Source organism: Tursiops truncatus, chromosome 2 (genome assembly GCF_011762595.2).
Source record: "Tursiops truncatus isolate mTurTru1 chromosome 2, mTurTru1.mat.Y, whole genome shotgun sequence".
In the NCBI taxonomy this organism is placed as follows: domain Eukaryota; kingdom Metazoa; phylum Chordata; class Mammalia; order Artiodactyla; family Delphinidae; genus Tursiops; species Tursiops truncatus.
In genome coordinates, this window is record NC_047035.1 from 29,891,949 (window position 1) to 29,912,217 (window position 20,269).

The 20,269-nt window shown below is 48.0% G+C and overlaps 1 protein-coding gene across 2 annotated transcripts in view; it reads right to left on the reverse strand.

The window, feature by feature from the left end:
* Nucleotides 1-20,269, reverse strand: part of RGS6 (regulator of G protein signaling 6) — a 585,560-nt gene that overhangs the window by 8,429 nt on the left and 556,862 nt on the right. The gene's annotated exons all lie outside the window — the stretch shown is intronic.

The following is a 20,269-nucleotide window of genomic DNA, read 5'->3' on the forward strand; positions in this document are numbered from 1 at the left end:
GAACTTGCAACAGAACTAATTTGGAACATGATTTCTAGTCTCCATAGATCCAAACGGATCGCCTTGTGGTGACACACAGGCATTTTTCATCCCTGCTAATGAAAATCGGTGTTCTGCTGAATAGGGCTCACCAGGTGCCCTCAGCAGGCAAGAAGTGGGAGGTCCCAGAGAGAAGCTGTCCTTTCAAGGAGGCTGAAAGTTCCCTATGAGTAGACGATGCTCAGGTTCATAAATGATGAGTGTGTGTGAACTCACAGGCCTGTAGGGGACTTGCTGGGGAGAGCCGTAAGCCCTAAGAGCCAGGGAGAAAGGAAAGGTCCCAGCTTGGGTTTGTTGGGAGGGGGAGGAGCCAGGGATTCCAGCCAAGTCAGGACTGCCTGACATCATGGCGTGACTTCCCTGGAGGTTGGTCCCCCTGGTGCCGCCTTCTCCACTGAGCAAAGCGAAAGGGATGATTTCAAAAGGAAGTGTAAGGTATTCCGTGGCATCTCCTTTCTCAACGATGTTTAAAATTGGAGAGAGAGTGCCATTTGCTTGGGATAGTTTAGAGGGCTAGAAGCTCTGGCAGGGGATGGTAGGAAAACCCATACTTGATAGAGAATAATTTGAAAACACTGCAACTCTCCTCTTTCATCATCAGCAAGATGGGCGGATGAGATGGGAACTAGGCAATGGTTACACATGGCTGATCCATGGCAGAGCTAGGCTGGAGCAGCAGCCAGGAAGCAGAGGCTGCTTCCGGCTTTGTCACGCTTCAGGGAAGGGGGAGGGGTGGGGGGGATGCCCTGTGACAAGATCCATTCCTGAGGTCTGTATTACTCCTGGGTCCTTGCCAAGCTTTCTGATCTCTCTCAGGAGCTGAAGGGCATTTTATTTGGTATTGAAATATTCTCTTTATTTGACTTTTTAAAAATAGGATACCACAGACATCCGAGACGCAGCCGGGCCGGTGACTCGGCTGTGGGTGGCGCCCCGGAGTCCGGGTAGGCAGCAAGGGATGCAGGACACTCTCCGAGGTCACCCCCGGGGAGAGCTGAGAGGCTGACATGGTCTTGGTGCTCCAGCCGGGTGTCAGGCCTGAGCCTCTGAGGTGGGAGAGCCGAGTTCAGGACATTGGTCCACCAGACACCTCCCGGCCCCACGTAATATCAATCGGCAAGAGCTCTCCCAGAGATCTCCGTCTCAAAGCTAAGACCCAGCTCCACTCAATGACCAGCAAGCTACAGTGCTGGACACCCCATGCCAAACAACTAGCAAGACAGGAACACAACCCCACCCATTAGCAGAGAGGCTGCCTAAAATCATACTAAGTTCACAGACACCCCAAAAACACACCACCGGACACAGTCCTGCCCACCAGAGAGACAAGATCCAGCCTCATCCATCAGAACACAGGTACCAGTCCCCTCCACCAGGAAGCCTACACAACCCACTGAACCAACCTTATCCACTGGGGGCAGGCACCAAAAACAACAGGAAGTATGAACCTGAAGCCTGCGAAAAGGAGACCCCAAACACAGTAAGTTAAGGAAAATGAGAAGACAGAGAAATACACAGCAGACGAAGGAGCAAGGTAAAGACCCACTAGACCAAACAAATGAAGAGGAAATAGGCAGTCTACCTGAAAAAGAATTCAGAGTAATGATAGTAAAGATGATCCAAAATCTTGGAAGTAGAATGGAGAAAATACAAGAAACGTTTAACAAGGACCTAGAAGAACTAAAGAGCAAACAAGTAACGATGAGCAACACAAAAAATGGAATTAAAAATTCTCTAGAAGGACTCAAGAGCAGAATAACTGAGCCAGAAGAACAGATAAGTGACCTGGAAGATAAAATAGTGGAAATAAATACCGCAGAGCAGAATAAAGATAAAAGAATGAAAAGAATTTAGGACAGTCTCAGAGACCTCTGGGACAACATTAAACACACCAACATTCAAATTATAGGGGTCCCAGAAGAAGAAGAGAAAAAGAAAGGGACTGAGAAAATATTTGAAGAGATTATAGTTGAAAACTTCCTTAATATGGGAAAGGAAATAATCAAGTCCAGGAAGCGCAGAGAGTCCCATACAGGATAAATCCAAGCAGAAACACGCCAAGACACATATTAATCAAACTATCAAAATTAAATACAAGGAAAAAATATTAAAAGCAGCAAGGGAAAAGCAACAAATAACACAAAAGGGAATCCCCATAAGGTTAACAGCTGATCTTTCAGCAGAAACTCTGCAAGCCAGAAAGGAGTGGCAGGACATATTTCAAGTGACGAAAGGGAAAAAACTACACCAAGATTACTCTACGCAGAGCTTCCCTGGCTACGCAGTGGTTAAGAATCTACCTGCCAGTGCAGGGGTTTAGGGTCCGAGCCCTGGTCCAGGAAGATCCCACATGACACAGAGCAGCTACGTCCGTGTGCCACAACTACTGAGCCTGTGAGCCACAACTACTGAAACCCGCATGCCTAGAGCCCATGCTCCACAACAAGAGAAGTCACTGCAACGAGAAGCCCGTGCACTGCAACACAGAGTAGCCCCCGCTTGCCACAACTAAAGAAAACCCGCTCACAGCAACAAAGACACAACACAGCCAAAAATAAATAAATAAATAAATAAATAAATGATTTAAAAAAAAAAAAAGATTACTCTACCCAGCAGGGATCTTATCCAGATTCGATGGAGAAATTAAAACCTTTACAGATAAGCAAAAGCTAAGAGAATTCAGCATGACCAACCAGCTTTACAACAAATGCTAAAGGAACTTCTCTAGGCCAGAAACACAAGAGAAGGAAAAGACCTACAATAACAATCCCAAAACAATTAAGAAAATGGTAATAGGAACATACATATCAATAACTACCTTAAATGTAAATGGATCAAATCCTCCAACCAAAGACATAGACTGGCTGAATGGATAAAAACACAAGACCCGTATATATGCTGTCTACAAGAGACCTACCTCAGACCTAGGGGCACATACAGACTGAAAGTGAGGGGATGGAAAAAGATATTCCATGCAAATGGAGATCAAAAGAAAGCTGGAGTAGCAATTCTCATATCAGACAAAATGGACTTTAAAATAAAGACTATTACAGGAGACAAAGAAGGACACTGCATAATGATCAAGGGATCAATCCAAGAAGAAGATATAACAATTGTAAATATTTATGCACCCAACATAGGAGCATCTCAATACATAAGGCAAATGCTAACAGCCATAAAAGGGGAAATCGACAGTAACACAATCATAGTAGGGGACTTTAACACCTCACTTTCACCAATGGACAGATCATCCAAAATGAAAATAAATAAGGAAACACAAGCTTTAAATGACACATTAAACAAGATGGACTTAATTGATATTTATAGGACATTCCATCCAAAAACAACAGAATACAGTTTCTTCTCAAGTGCTCATGGAACATTCTCCAAGACAGATCATATCTTGGGTCACAAATCAAGCCTTGGTAAATTTAAGAAAATTGAAATCGCATCAAGTATCTTTTCCAACCACAACACTAAGAGACTACATGTCTATTACAGGAAAAAATCTGTAAAAAATACAAACACATGGAGGCTAAACAATACATTACTAAATAACCAAGAGATCACTGAAGAAATCAAAGAGGAAATCAAAAAATACCTAGAAACAAATGACAATGAAAACACGATGACCCAAAACCTATGGGATGCAGCAAAAGCAGTTCTAAGAGGGAAGTTTATAGCAATACAATCCTACCTCAAGAAACATCTCAACTAAACAACCTAACTTTACACCTAAAGCAGTTAGAGAAAGAAGAACAAAAAAACCCAAAGCTAGCAGAAGGAAAGAACTCATAAAGATCAGATCAGAAATAAATGAAAAAGAAATGAAGGAAATGATAGCAAAGATCAATAAAACTAAAAGCTGGTTCTTTGAGAAGATAAACAAAATTGATAAACCATCAGCCAGACTCATCAAGAAAGAAAGGGAGAAGACTCAGATCAATAGACTTAGAAACGAAAAAGGAGAAGTCACAACCGACACTGCAGAAATACAAACATCATGAGAGATTACTACAAGAAATGATATACCAATAAAATGGAAACCTGGAAGAAATGGACTAATTCTTAGAAAAGCACAACCTTCTGAGACTGAACCAGGAAGAAATAGAAAATATAAAGAGACCAATCGCAAGCACTGAAATTGAAACTGTGATTTAAAATCTTCCAACGAACAAAAGCCCAGGACCAGATGGCCTCACAGGTGAATTCTATCAAACATTTAGAGAAGAGCTAACACCTATCCTTCTCAAATTCTTCCAAAATATAGCAGAGGGAGGGACACTCCCAAACTCATTCTATGAGGCCACCATCACCCTGATACCAAAACCAGACAAGGATGTCACAAAGGAAGAAAACTACAGGCCAATACCACTGATGAACATAGATGCAAAAATCCTCAACAAAATGCTAGCAAACAGAATCCAACAGCACATTAAAAGGATCATACGCCATGATCAAGTGGGGTTTATCCCAGGAATGCAAGGATTCTTCAATATATGCAAATCAATGTGATACACCATATTAACAAATTGAAGGATAAAAGCCATATGATAATCTCAATAGATGCAGAAGAAACTTCTGACAAAATTCAACACCCATTTATGATAAAAACGCTCCAGAAAGTAGGCATAGAGGGAACTTACCTCAACATAGTAAAGGCCATCATTCTCAATGGTGAGAAACTGAAACCATTTCCACTAAGATCAGGAACAAGACAAGGTTGCCTACTCCCACCATTATTATTCAACATAGTTTTGGACGTTTTAGTCACAGCAATCAGAGAATAAAATGAAATAAGAGGAAGCCAAATCGGAAAAGAGGAAGTAAAACTGTCACTGTTTGCAGATGACATGATACTATACATAGAGAATCCTAAAGATGCTACCAGAAAACTACTAGAGCTAATCAATGAATTCGGTAAAGTAGCAGGATACAAAATTAATGCACAGAAATCTCTTGCACTCCTATACACTAATGAAAAATCTGAAAAAGAAATTAAGGAAACACTCCCATTTACCATTGCAACAAAAAGAATAAATTACCTAGGAATAAACCTACCTAAGGAGACAAAAACCTGTATGCAGAAAACTATAAGACACTGATGAAAGAAATTAAAGATGATACAAAGAGATGGAGAGATATACCATGTTCTTGGATTGGAAGAATCAACATGGTGAAAATGACTATACTACCCAAAGCAATCTACAGATTCAATGCAATCCCTATCAAACTACCAAAGGCATTTTTCACAGAACTAGACCAAAAATTTCACAATTTGTATGGAAACACAAAAGACCCCAAATAGCAAAAGCAATCTTGAGAAAGAAAAACAGATCTGGAGGAATCAGGCTCCCTGACTTCAGACTATACTACAAAGCTACAGTAATCAAGACAATATGGTATATAGCTGATTCACTTTGTTATAAAGCAGAAAGTAACACACTATTGTAAAGCAATTATACTCCAATAAAGATGTTAAAAAAAAAAAAGACAGTATGGCACTGGCACAAAGACAGAAATATAGATCAGTGGAACAGGATAGAAAGCCCAGAGATAAACCCATGCATATATGGTCACCTTATCTTTGATAAAGGAGGCAAGAATATACAATGGAGTAAAGACAGCCTCTTCAATAAGTGGTGCTGGGAAAACTGGACAGCTACATGTAAAAGAATGAAATTAGAACACTCCCTAACACGATACACAAAAATTAACTCAAAATGGATTAAAGATCTAAGTGTAAGGCCAGACACTATCAAACTCTTAGAGGAAAACATAGGCAGAACACTCTATGACATAAATCACAGCAAGATCTTTTTGGACCCACCTCCTAGAGAAATGGAAATAAAAACAAAAATAAACAATGAACCCTAATAAACAATGGGACCTATTGAAACTTAAAAGCTTTTGCACAGCAAAGGAAACCATAAACAAGACGAAAAGACAACCCTCAGAATGGGAGAAAATATTTGCAAGTGAAGCAACTGACAAAGGATGAATCTCCAAAATATATAAGGAGCTCATGCAGCTCAATATCAAAAAAACAAACAACCCAATCCAAAAATGGGCAGAAGACCTAAACAGACATTTCTCCAAAGAAGATATACGGATTGCCAACAAACACATGAAAGGATGCTCAACATCACTAATCATTAGAGAAATGCAAGTCAAAACTACAGTGGGGTATCACCTCACACTGGTCAGGATGGCCAGCATCAAAAAAATCTACAAACAATAAATGCTGGAGAGGGTGTGGAGAAAAGGGAACCCTCTTGCACTTTTGGTGAGAATATAAATTTATACAGCCGCTATGGAGAACAGTATGGAGGTTCCTTAAAAAACTAAAACTAGAATTACCATATGACCCAGTAATCCCAATACTGGGCAAATACCCTGAGAAAACCATAATTCAAAAAGAGTCATGTACCACAATGTTCATTGTAGCACTATTTACAATAGCCAGGACATGGAAGCAACCTAAGTGTCCATCAACAGATGAATGGATAAAGAAGATGTGGTACATATATACAATGGAATATTACTCAGCCATAAAAAGAAATGAAATTGAGTTATCTGTAGTGAGGTGGATGGACCTAAAGACTGTCATACAGAGTGAAGTAAGTCAGAAAGAGAAAAACAAATACCGTATGCTAACACATATATATGGAATCTAAAAAAAAAAAAAAAAGGTCATGAAGAACCTAGGGGCAGGACAGGAATAAAGACACAGACGTAGAGAATGGACTTGAGGACACAGTAGGGGGAAAGGTAAGCTGGGACGAAGTGAGAGAGTGGCATGGACATATATACACTACAAAATGTAAAATAGATAGCTAGTGGGAAGCAGCCGCATAGCACAGGGAGGTCAGCTTGGTGCTTTGTGACCACCTAGAGGGGTGGGATAGGGAGGGTGGGAGGGAGGGAGATGCAAGAGGGAAGAGATATGGGGATATATGTATATGTATAGCTGATTCACTTCGTTATACAGCAGAAACTAACACACCATTGTAAAGCAATTATACTCCAATAAAGATGTTAAAAAAAAAATAGGGTACCACAAACATAAAACAAAGCTTCCCCCCCTCCAAATCAAGAGATAGGTGAAAATTGAATTATATTTAAAAAAAGCTCTCTGGATGAAGACTTAACATACACTAAACCTATGTAAAAAGTAAGGAGTATGGTCAAAATATAAACAGTGGATTCTTTTGCAATAGCCCACCATCTTATGTACAGTAATATAAACAATCAGGTTTTTCCACGTCAATCGTGGGTCTATGGAATCTGCCTGCAGTCGTGTCTGCTGAGAGCAATTCCCACAAAATGTTACTGGGATCATTAGCAGGTCCAGACACCTTACTCTAGCCTGGCAACTAGCAGTGCTTTTTTTTTTTTTTTTTTAATTTTTACTTAATTTTTTTTGTTTAATTTAGAAACGTTGAGTTTATCTGAACTAAATGTGAGAGGACCAACCTATATCCCCTATCTCCAGGGATTTTCTCTTTGAATTTCTTGTTCCTGCCCAACGGGGTGGCATCGTTATCTCATGCACCTTCCCTTCTCAAGTGCCCTCCTCTTCGACTCAACCAGACCTTGATGGTGGCAGTGTGGGGACGGTCCCCTTACCAGGGACACAGGTTAGCTGCCGAGGAAAGTTACTAACGGCCACCCATTGATTGAACATAGAACAGCGCACTAGACATTTGAGAGACACCTGTGCTAATGTCCACAGCATCCTTGCCAGTTAGGTATTCATTTAACCCTCACTGGACACATGAGGTTGAACCACTAGCCTGAGTGCACACAGCTGGTCAGTGGCCTTCATGGCCCATCCACCTTCTCCCTTGTACATGACTGTCACTCTCAAGGAAGGAGGCAGGTGGAAAAGCTCGGGACTAAGGATTCCTCCACATCTACCCACACCAGACTATCTCTCTGGGCGGTGCAGGGTGATTTTCTCAACCTCACTGAGAAAGATGCTTCAGCTCTTGGGCACACTTGAGACCATCCCAGGCATTTCTGTTCTGCCTAAGCTGCTTCCCTTCCTCACACTGGGGACTCCTGAGAAGGAAAAGCTGCTACCTTCTGGCTGTCAAGCCTGGCAAAGTGGGACTTTGGCTGTTGTGCTGAGCTGAGGTGCACGTCACCGCTGCTTGGCGCTCATGGGTTTAAAACGGTGGCTACTGGACCGGCCAGTGAAGCTGCCACTTCTGTTTGTGGCCCTGTGTTATTGGTGTCGATGCCGCTGGGATCTCCATAGCAACAGTCCCAGGGAGGAGAGAAGCAGGTGTGATGTTTACCTTCCTGAGGAAGGGGGGGCGGATGCTTTACTCCAATTAGAACCAACCCCAATTAGAACCACGTGCCCAAATCGAGCTGGCTGGGGAAGCCCTCCCCGGCTGCCCTTCCTCGCACTTCTGACTCCCGCCCCCTCATCGTGCTCGTCACTTATGGGGCTCTGTGCAAAGTCCGACCTCTACCTGTTAGTTTTGGTGGGTGATGGGAGACCTTCCTCCATGGTCCCCAGCTGTGCAGGGACAAATCTGGAACCGGGAAGGCATGCCGGATGCCGGGAGTGACAAGCGCTCAGCAGCTGTGCCCGACACTGGTGGCACAATGCCCAGTCCCCGACTCCCCAGCCTCCTGTCCAAGTTGTGCATTTCCATTTTCCCTGCTGCTTTTTTCACCTCATGCAGGAGAAATGCCCCCCTTTTATTACCGGATCTCTTATCTCCTTCCTCTCGTTCTGACTGAAAAACCCTGGTGCTCTTTCTGCACTCAGCCTGCAGCAAGTTCTTGGCGGACACAGGGGTGGAGCGGAGGTGGGTATCCTGTTCACAAGGCCCCCCGATGGCACGCCTTCCTTAGCCCACGCTGTGCTTGCCTCCTCTTCCTTAAATGTACTCTGGCATCTCTGCGCTGGTTCACCCCAAACTAGGCAAGGGACCAAAGACTCAAGGAAACAGGAACATGGCTGAGTTGCTATCGGCAACAACTCGATGCTGCTTTTTTTCCAACTAGGAAGTTCGAGTGACCCTTGACTAGGGCGACAGGGGAGAGCGCTGCTGAAGTCTAGTGGATGAGACAGCAGGAGGGATCACTTGCTCGGCAGTGTGTGAGATCCTTCTCAGGACCCAGGAGGACTCTAACCCCACCCTCCCAAGGGCACTTCTCATCTCCCGCGAACACGTTCACCCAGAACACATCCATGGCTTGGGGTCCTTGGTTAAGCCGGCTGCCAAGGCAGAGTTTCGAGGGCACAGGCTGCCAATATGCTGACTGTCCCCACCGCCCCAAAGCATAATCTTTCCGTGAATGTCCAAGTCCATTTGGATACACATTCAAAGAGGGCTGGCTCATTTCTCTTTTCTCCCTACTCTCAGGAATGCAGTTTGGCGGGCATTTATCAGACATGTATTTCTAACCTGAAAAAGTGCAGCAGGGGACAGGTCAAGCAGCAATTTTCAAGACATCTCTGGACAGAAACGTGGGCTGATGGAATTCTTAGCCACAGAGGACCTTCTTACTTCCCTACAAACCCTTTTCACATGTCGCTGCAATGCTCTCCATCCCTGTGACACAGGGGATGGGCGGTTCCCTAGCCCTCTTCTCCCCTGGTGGTCTAGCAGGTAGAAAGGTGAGATTTCCAAGTTTCCCACAGGACTTGGCCCTGGACCACAGAGGAAGAGCAATGGAAGCTGTAAGTGGGAGACTAAGCCTCAGGATGCTGCTGTTGGGTCTAAAAGCATCTTCAAAGATAGAGGGCATTTCTGCTAGGGGTCCAGGAGAAGCGAGTTACAGGATCAATACCTGAAGACATTATCTGTACATTGCCTCTGGGACAAGGCACTCATCTCCATGTCATTTCTAGACCCCTCAGCTTCTTGTTTCTTAGGAAGAAAAAACTATGGGTGTAAAAAAAAGAGGCAGGAGAAATGGGCACACTAAAAAATGGGTGCCACTGTCCATGGAACTAGGGTGTGAGAACAGGAGGGGCGGGCAGAGATGAGGCCACGGACAAACAGATCATCTCTTCCGGATTTGGAGCACCTTCTGGGCAGAAGGATCCCAAAGAAGGTTAGAGAGTTCGGACGCCGGGATCACTCACCCACTGCTGGAAGGAAGCCACCTCGGGGGTGAAATGCAGCGGCCATTCTGACTCTGCGCCAACAGCACTAGGCAATTGTGTTTTTAGGAAGGGAAGTGAAGAATAACTTATCCAGCTGAAACCGTGAAGACCTGTGGCTTTAGGGGAGCCCCTGCCCAGACACGCACACAGCAGCAGCGGGCAGGCGGTCCATGCGCAGAGGCACATGCAGGTCTGCAGCGTATGTTACACACGTACCATACACTGAACACGGAGGCGTGTTATCAGGCAGGTAGCACATGCACCTGTGTATGCAGCTGTGCACACGCTCATGTGAGTGTTTACACCACAGGCACTTGCAGAAGCATCTCATGCAAGGTTCACGAGCAACCACACGATTGGCTGTAGAGCTTCACGTCAGGCTCCTAAGATGCCAGTCTTTGACAGACACTGCAAACTTCAAGCATTTACCTTAAGATACATATATAAACCTGACTTTCCCCAGGAAAAAGCCATTCGTGTCAGTGGAAATGGCCTCTCTGCTTCTGTTTCTGTCAATACTGCAAGCAGTGGGAGCGTGCCGCCCAGGGGGCTGGCTTCCGAGGGATTTCAAAGCATCCCCTGCCACTTGGTTCTGACTCCTCCAACCACCCCACTTTGTAGCACGCAGTTAAAAACTAGAAGCCTCTGTTTATCTGGCAGATGGAGCAACCAGACTTGGTGAGGTTGTACTGCTCAGGGTGGCTCCAGGCAGGCAGACAGCTGCCAGGTGAGGGTTTCTGGGAACGAGGCTTCTGCGGTGCAGAGCGCTACGTCCGCAGGACTGGATTTCATGCTCTTATAGGGGAGAACCATCTCCGATCTGTGTCTGGAAGCAGGAGGCATCTTAGGGTCCCGCACCTCAGGAGTCGGGGCAAATGTCAGATCCTGACAACGTAGGCAGTGTTTCCTTGGTGGCCCTCCCCACGTCCTGGCACCGCACTGCTACAAGCCCCTAGCTCCTACAGCTTCCTGGGAAGTGCACAGGGGCCCTGAGAAATAGACCACAGGGCAGAAGCTGGTGTGCTGGGTACCACAGTCCCTCCATTCCTAGGGAAAGCAGAGAAACTGGCTCTCCGAGTTGACTTTCAAAATAAGACAGTAATAATAGCTACCATTTATCGAGTAGAGTCATGAGCCGGTTGCTGTAATAAACGAATGTGCTTTGCGCACAATTGTCGTATTTGAGATACACGTGTCACCATCCTCAACTGCAAAATAAATACAATAATACCTACCTTGCAGGACGTGGCTGGAAATCAGATAAGGTAATAAGAGCTAATGGGCTGCAGGTAACATCATAATAATGAAAATAATAATACAAAGAGTTATACTTAAGCATATATACTGCAAACACTACGCTAAGCACTTTATGTATTCTTTCCCTCTTAATCATTTACTCTTATCTTTTTTACAGATGAGGAAACTGAGGCTTGGAGTCTGAAACGCACAGTTAAGTGGTGGAGCTGGGGGAGAACCGAAGTCCCTCTCAGGCCAAGTTCTGCATGACACAGATGCCCACAGTGCGACAACGTGAGCGCCCAAGACATGGCAGCTGTCCTTGTTATGCCCTCATTTAGTGCCAACATCCACCCAGGGCAGCAGGCATCATTGTACCCATCAGGCAAGTGAGCGGCTTGCCCAGGGTCTTATACCAACTTCAGGTGGAGAAACAGGATTCAACGGGGGCTGCCCATCCCTGACCCTGAGCCCATTCTCTACATTCCGGTGGCCCCTAAAGGGATGTTGCTCTCAGGGGGCGGAGCCAGCAGGTCATCTTCGGTAGGGGACGAGGATGCAGTTGGGGGAAATATCACTGCCAGGTTTTTGACATTTGACCTCTCATAGGTAGTGCTGTTCAGTCACACCCAGATAGCTGGCTGAGGAGCAGTGAGGACAGCTCAGGGCAGGGCGAGGGGCCAGCTGGAGCCTCTCAAAACAAACTCCTGCCAGGGCAAGATGCACGTCGCTGTGCAGTCCTCCGTGCAGTCCTGGGGAGGATGGAAAGAAAGGGGACCCTGACATCAAACCTACACAAAGCTGCTGAAGGGCAAGCTGGGGGCCCTAGTGGCCACCACCCCAGCCGCACGCCTTCCTGGTGGCCCTCATAACGTCCTACACATCTAGGAAGAATTCAGCAACGCTCTGACTGAGGGCTAGCAAATGAGGGGCTCTGAAGCTGTGTCGTTACCAAGGAAACCGCCCTTGAGGACATGACCACAGGGCGGTGACCGCTCACAAATACTCATGGTTGAATCCTTTACATAGTTAGAATGATGGAAGCCCTGGAACCTTCCAGGATCATTCAGGACAGAGGACCCATCAGAACTTCCCCTCTACTTTTGCCACAGCTCACAAGGTTGGCTTGAGTTTTGTACTGGCGGCTCCACCTCCATTTCCCAACTTAGTATGCTATGAGGGAAAGGGCAGGCCCTCTACCCTTACTTGATGGTCTGTCTTCTCCCATTAGCTGTGGGGATTTGGATGCATGTGCTCTTGGTACAAATGAGAAAGGCCAGGGGCATGGTGTAAATCAGTTCTCCAACCCTGGGAAAGAGCATGGGCACCCCCTGGATCCCCATACCTCTCTCTGCCCTACCTCTTATATCCAGGCATCAGTCACGCCCAGCAGAGTTTTAAAGGCCTGTATGAGGGAACACAGTAACAATCAACTCTGACTGGGCTTTCTTTAGCTTCAAAAAATGTCCTATTAAAACTTTGCTGACTTTATCGGGATCACCATGTTTAATGAGAGGCCTCAAAGAATTTGAAAGCAAAAGATGAAGAGAGGAAAAAAGCCATAAGCTGTAATCACCATAATTATACAATCCCATGATGAGTTGAAGGCAGCCCTGGCAATGCCCGAGAGAGGAGGGAGTGTCATTTGCAATCAGGTTGGTCCTCGGGACAGCTGGCAAGAATGTGACACGAGAGCCCTTCCCTTCCCCTGAGTTGGGCTGAAGATGAGTCCTCACGGAAGGGCCCAGGAGGAGGGGGCCCACGAGCGCAGTTTCCCCGTGGTCTAAGGTATCAGGGGGCGTGTTCTGTTCCTGGCCAGGCTGAGACAGTTTGGGGGCCAGCTTGTCTGCCTGGAACCTGCACTGGCATCAGGTAAAAGGCAACTGGCTTGATCATCTTTTCTTTCAACAAAACACCCTTTCTGGATGGAAATGATGTCAGGCCAAGCCTTCTCCAGCATAAGGCCAGGGCACCCCGCACACGCCAACCCTGGCTGTGCTCAGCCTCCCTAAGCCAACGGGCACCGGAGTCCTCCGTGCACTGATTTCCTCCTGGGCATTCAGGCGAGAGAGGCCTGTTGCCCAGGGCTCAGCTGCAGCAGCAGCAGCGATTGGCTTAAAAAACCGAAAACAAAAGGCCAGGATGACGAGTGAAGGGCAGCAATTCCACTTCTTGACAGTGGCCTGGCCTTGCCTTCATCGTCATCTGGCTTTTCTCCCTCAAGGTAAAATCTAATCTTCTCCGGATCCCTCTCCTCCAGTCTCAGAAAACTCCCTCCATGTGATCTGTCCTCCTTTTCCGTAGCTTATTTATAAACCATATGATAAAATGCAGTAGTTCACAAATATTTAATGCATCCGAGGATGCCATTTGGAAGAGGTGATGGAATCCAGAGCAGAAACCTGCTCTACCATATCCTTGGCCACGCAGCTTCTGAACGTTTCCAGGGAGCTCCTGTTTTCCTTGGGGTGACATATTCCATCATTGGGAAGCTGCTACTGTTAGAATATTCTTAGAATGAGTGACCGTCCCCATGTCTTCTACGCATGGGTTCTAGCTTTGTCTGGAACAATCCAGAAATGTCCACTCACTCTGGGAGACGAACACACATATAGCTCTAGATGGTTATTGAATCTCTTTAGGGGCAGGACGCCTTTATCTCCTTCAGTCTCATCTGACATGGCTTCCAGAGTCCCCAGCTATTCTCTTCTGAATTTTCTCTAGTTTGTTGAAGTTCCCGATAAAGCGCAGGGGCTTAGAACCAAGATCAACACAGTCTAGAGCAACACAGAGAGCAGTGGAGCACTTCTTTTCTGACTGTTCCACTTTTGTTATTACAACCTAAAGTTGCTTAAAAAAAAAAAGTGATCGCATCCTGCTTTTGCTTCTATCAGGCTTGTAATCAATTGCAACCCCAGAATTTTTTAAACTTGAATTACAGTGAAGGCTAGGAATGCCACCCTGTAGTTGTGAGACTGAATTTTTTTTAACATAAATTTTATCTGGTTAAATTATACCTGGTTGTTTGGACCCATCATTCTACCTGAAGGAGATGGTTTTATGGTAATTCCATTACCTATCCAATGAGCAGTACCTTCCAGGTTTGCAACTTTGAGTGTGACTGACATGTTTGTCTCTCCATCTGAGTCATCAAAAAGGATGTGGATAGGACAGGTCTATGGCTGGACCCTTGTGGCCACAACTAGAAACTGCATTTCCCATGGACATAGATCTGTTAATTCACCATCTTATCAGCCATTAAGATGCGATGAATATACTTGCTTTCCCTAATGATGGGCAAACATAGAGGCAGCGGAGGTGGAGGGGGTACAGGGGACAGGAACCGATAGTATTTTCAACCTTATTGCACTGGTATCTGGTCACAAATAAATATTTTCTGGAGCAAGGGATGTAGTTATGACGGTCATCCATCTACAGTAAGCCAGGCTTGCAAGGAGGGTGTGGAAAGTTCCTGCACATATTACACCAATGAGGCCCATTCTTGTCTGGGGCTGTGGTACCATTGCTCAGGCCAAAATGAATCGACCGTGACCGGCGGGTGTGGCAGAACTCTTGCCATTTGGACGCTGCCACTGCCCGGGCAGCTATACACTCCCAACCCCGTCCCACCTTCCCATCTGTCAGGGAGCCAGCAAACAAACACTCAAGAGTCTTTCTCTCATTGGCCTTCAGGTAACATCACTAAACTGAAGATCCCACTGCTCCAAGCTCTTTTCAGCTCCCCTGCGGTGTCCCAGTTACCATTCTGCTTCATAGCAACATTTTAGAGATTGTTCCTTCCTACAGATTTGTATCCTGCCCTCCTTCCAGAATACCATGGTTCCCAAACTCGATTTGAACCAAAGATACTCATTTGCTGCTCAGAAACAGGGGAGACTCCCGCGTTGCTTTCACCAGGAGCTCATTCTGGGGGAATGCCGCGGCTGGCTTACTTCTCAGCCTTTGACCTTGAGCTCTCTGACTTCTAACCGTCCTTTGACCTTGAGCTCTCTGACTTCTAACCGTCCAGTCTGGACACAGGCAGAGTTGGGTCTCTTCTCCCTGACCTTGACATTGGCAGCTTTGTCTCCTTCCTAGGTTCCTGCTATTCCAAAGCCTGCCTAATGCCTGGAGGTTTGTCTCCTGCCCCTTGCGTGGTACCGCTGCTCCCCTGGCAGGTCCGAGGCGGATTCTGTCCTCTGGAGAAGCGGGCGTCCTGTCCCCTGCGTGGCCTGCACTCCCCGCCGTTCATCCCGCTGAGGGCCCTGTGGTCGGTCACCTTCACCCTCTGCCTTCTCCCTGGACAGATGGGAGCCCATGGCCGTTCTCACGTGGCTGCCTGGGGACATGAGCCAGAAATCTGACGGTACAAGCAACAGGGAACGGGCTGAAATCCCACAGCCCCATCAGCCACTTCTAAAGAGAGAGATCCTTCTAGAAGGACGTCTTTCCTGAGTGGGGGGTAGGAGGAAGGCTCTGTTACGGCAAAGGGCTGCAGGTCAGCTCCCGAAATAGCTTCCCACCTGGCACATCCATCCACAGTGTGCCCCCAGCCTGCCTCGCGGGAGACTGGCAGGGATGCGATCTGGATCGGAATCACTGGCTGTAAACACACAGCTGTGCCTTTCTGCCTCATGGGAGTTTTTCACTTGACTGCTCGGCACACTGGGGTCTGGGGAAGGCAGGAGAAGCCCGGGGCGGGGGAGAGGGAGGGCCGGCCAGAGGAGGAGGGAGTAGTTTTGCAGAGCCTAGCTGTCCCCTGGGTCAGGAGGCTGAGTCACTGCCGCATTTCTTCTCGAGTGGGCACTCCGTGGGGAGGGCGTTTTTGGCTGCTTTTGGTTGACAGGTTGAACCATCAGCTGGGGGTTCCTCCTTCCAAGAGGACTGGCAGTGTCAAAAATGACAACCTCTGACCCTTTTTGATAAATAAAAATCTCACCCTTCCCCAGAGTTTCAGAAAGAACCCCTCCCAACACCCCCTTGGAGAGCCGCTTTATCTCTTTGTCTTCTCTGTATCCTGCCAGCTAAGCTGATTCAGCTGTCTTACATTTGATCGTTGGTTTATAAAAAAAATAAACTTTTACATTTTCATTTTCCAGCTACAAAACTATAATATTAAACATGCTTTTTCAAACTTCACTTGGACCCTAGATGGAGAGAGAAGGATCGAGACCAGAGGAGACTTAACCTACCACTGACTATAACCAGGTTAACACGCCCTCTGTGCCCTCTTTTTGGGCATTAAGAGAGGACAGTGGAAAGCCGGCCCGGAGTTCTCCAGGGAACTAGAAAGTGTGGTAGCAGGAGAACAGCAGAGTGATGCTGAGGTCACCAGATACTCAGAGTCTATTTTTCCCACCCTCCCACAATGCACGGGGTGATGTGGCAGCAGCCACGCAGAGCCCATCCCTCTGCCCGACTGACCTCACCCCCACCTCCCGACACACATCCAGCTGGGCATCCTTCCTGGAATGGCGGGGACTGCGGCACCGGCAAGACTGACAGGGTGCGTGGTGCCTACCCTGCTCTTTGCGACCTCTCCCTCCCTGCCCTCCAGGGGTCACAGTGTACAGTGAGCCCTGAGCGATGGAGGGATGGGGCCTGTGCGTCAGGTGCCAGTCGCACTCAGTTCTGACGGTGCTTTATTGTCAAATCCCTGTCAAAGGATTTTAAATACATACCCAACTCAATTCCAAATATGGTTTCCTTCCCAGTGTCAAGGGCGGGCAGCCACTTCCCAGGCAGGAAGGCAGCTCCTCTCTCACTCTGAGGGACGATTAGCACGACTCGCAAATCTCAGGATAGAGAGAAGCACAGACCTATAGAACATTCCAGCTGAAAAGTCCACAGAGATGATCTAGTCCACACCATTGCTCACAGGAGAAAACCAGGGCTCAGAGAAGCACAGACCTATAGAACATTCCAGCTGAAGAGGTCCACAGAGATGATCTAGTCCACACCACTGCTCACAGGAGAAAACCAGGGCTCAGAGAGGGCAAGTGATAGGCCTGAGGCCACACTGTTAGCAAGCTGAGCCTGGAAGCAGGAGCCACCCTGCATGGAGCTGCTGAGGAGTTTCCCAGAGTCCCAGGGGAAGTCCTTGCTGCTCAGGACAGGCAGGTTTCATGTTTTCCCTCCCCAGCACTGCTATGGAATCCACCCCCATCTCTAGGCAGGCCCGGGTCTCACTGCTGCTGGATCTCAGCGCTCTGAGATGGGAGAGGCTGGCACTACAGTCTGCGACCCAGACGTCCCCATGGGGCCCAAGGACTGTTTGCAATCAGAATCAACTCTAAAGAATTTTTAGCCAATCGTTCCTTGCTGGAGGCCCCGAAAGGATTTTTTCAACTGAGGTCAAGGCCCTCTGGGGGTTCTGCTGAGTCTAGGTGTTTGAGAACTCATTGCAGCAGAGTGCACGGCTCTGCCCCTGACATGCTGAGGGGGAGGGGGAGACAGCCTCCCTGGGGAAGGAGCTGCTGTGGGGGGGGGGGGGTGGGCGGAGCACCCTGGCTGCCGGCCCTCTGCCTCGCCTGCCAAGGGTCTCAGCCTTCCACTTCTGGTTCAGCACCTGGGCCTGGGGCTGGAGCTGCCTGGAAGGTGGTGGGAGGTGAGCTGCAGACTTTTTAGCCCTCATTAGCTTTTCCTTGGCTTTTGGTTGGGGCGGGAGGAAAGGGAGAGGGAGGGAGGGTGACAGCTGGCTCCCAGAACTTCCTGGTCTCCATCTGACTTTCCCGCTGCATTCCTTGGCAGGCAGGACAGAAACGCTTGGAGATGCTGCTTGGCGCACGCCAAGGCTCCCTCAGCTCCCGGCCCTTGCTGCTTCAGTTCCAAGGAGCACCTCGACAAAGCCCAACTGTGATGCTCTCTTACGAGAGTGATGAACACCTGGCTCTCATCTCTGCTCTCCTCTGAGGCTTCCAGCGTAGCTCAGGCACCAGCGACCCCATTGCCCATCTCGGGAGCCCGAGGCTACAGCTGATGAGGCTCTCAAGAGGACACCTGGGGCTTTGGCTGAGCGCCCAGGCAAAGGTGTCCAGGGAGGCTGATGCCACCGTCACCCAGGGCTGCCACTTCTGCTAACTCAAGTGCTATCCCTCGCAGATACCATGCAGAGGACTTCTTCTAGCGTTTCCTCCCAGAGCTCCTCCTGTGGAGTTCTCACCAGATGGCTTTGGCCACCATGTGAAAAGGGCAATCAAATCGCTGCTGTTGAGCCTTGGCTAATGGCCCTTGGCTAATGGCCCTCCTCCCATGCATCCTTGCTGTCCTCTATGTCAGAGTCGCCCCTTGTGGGGCCCTCCCTACTTTGCGGTAGACCCTGAAGGAATGAGCACGCCTAAGAGAGAGCAGGGGGATGGACAGCCTTTCCGCTCTGGCCACCCTCATTGTCATCTGTCAGCCACAAAACCAGGAAGATGGTGGAGAATGGCAGACTGGTGGGCACTGAGCAGTAGCAAGCAGTCTCTAGTTAGAGAAGACCCTCCTCCCCCCCTGCCCCCCGTCAGCAGTGCCTGGGACCTCCCACCAGAGAGTCTGCAGAGGAGACGGAGGGTGATGCAAAGGCAACCCGCAGAAGTTTCCTACTGTGGCTTTCATATTCTACAGCCACTGTGAAAGGAAGCTTCCCAGTGGACAGGACTAGGGAGAGAGAGGCTCCATTCATTTGACCCGAGGCCACGTCTTAGGCCCCCTTTGAGAAGCCGCTATGGGTTACAGCTCTTCCTGGGCCTGGAGCTCTTGGGACCGGGGCCACCACGTTCAGTGATGTGAGTCATCCACTGCACAAGGGCAGCTGAGGGTCAAGGAGGGGCTGAAATCCAGCTGCGCGTTGCTTGGCCAGCTGGGCATCCGTGGGGCTGGGCTCATCAGAGACAGTCCTGTTTTCTGCTCTGAATAAAAATGCGATGTGGGCTGGCTGTGCCACGCCATGGACTTTGAGTGACGTCTGCTTCTGAACCTGGGCCTGCCCTGTCAAAAGCAGGCCATTATGCGAGCTCCGTGGCTCTAGGTGGCCCAGCTACACAATGCCTTGGCACAGCGTACCCCCCACTGGCTCTGATGTTCAAGCTCTGCGTGACTCAGAATGATGCTTCCATTGGAAGGAGCAGCTCACCCAGCAATGCCTCTGATGGGGATCGCAAGGTTCCTTCTGCACCCAAACCAGGGTGGCCCCAGCAGCTTCCGTGAACCACCATGAACTACTCCCGAGGATCTCACGTCAAAGGGGGCCTCTGGGGCCTTCAACAGATAATCCCTCCACATCATGATACACCTGAGTCTGGGAAAGAACGACCTGCTTTCTCCACATGTTCCTCCTTTACCAAGAAAAGAAAGGACACTGGCGTGGGAGAAATTCTGGACCCAGATTCAGTTTTGATAAGAAGTGAGCTGACTGAGATAACTAACCATCTGGGTCAACACTTCTTGCCACTAGTTAGTCCTAAATGGCAGCGGCCTCACATCCTTGGCGCACGGACTGCCCAGCTTCACCCCCTCATTTTCCCATTATTGGCTCCACGACATGGATGGTCTTTTTTACACATATTTCCCAGCACCATGAGAATGCTATTGAACAAGTCTTTCACTGAGTTTTATAGTTTGCAGTATGTAGCAGATGAAATATTCACGTAGACCTTCTCTTAAAGAAATCAAGCACTTTATGTATATTACATCCAGAAGATGGCCATTAAAGTGCAAGGCATTTTCGTTGGCTGGTTAATTGCGTTTGATTAGAACACTGGGCTGTGGAGACCACGTTCTCGGGTTCCAGCCTGGAGTACTCTGAGAGTTGCTACTATTCTACGGCCACGGGCAGTTTCCTCAAACTCAGCCTCACCTTGTTACCCCAAGGGGTGTTACCCC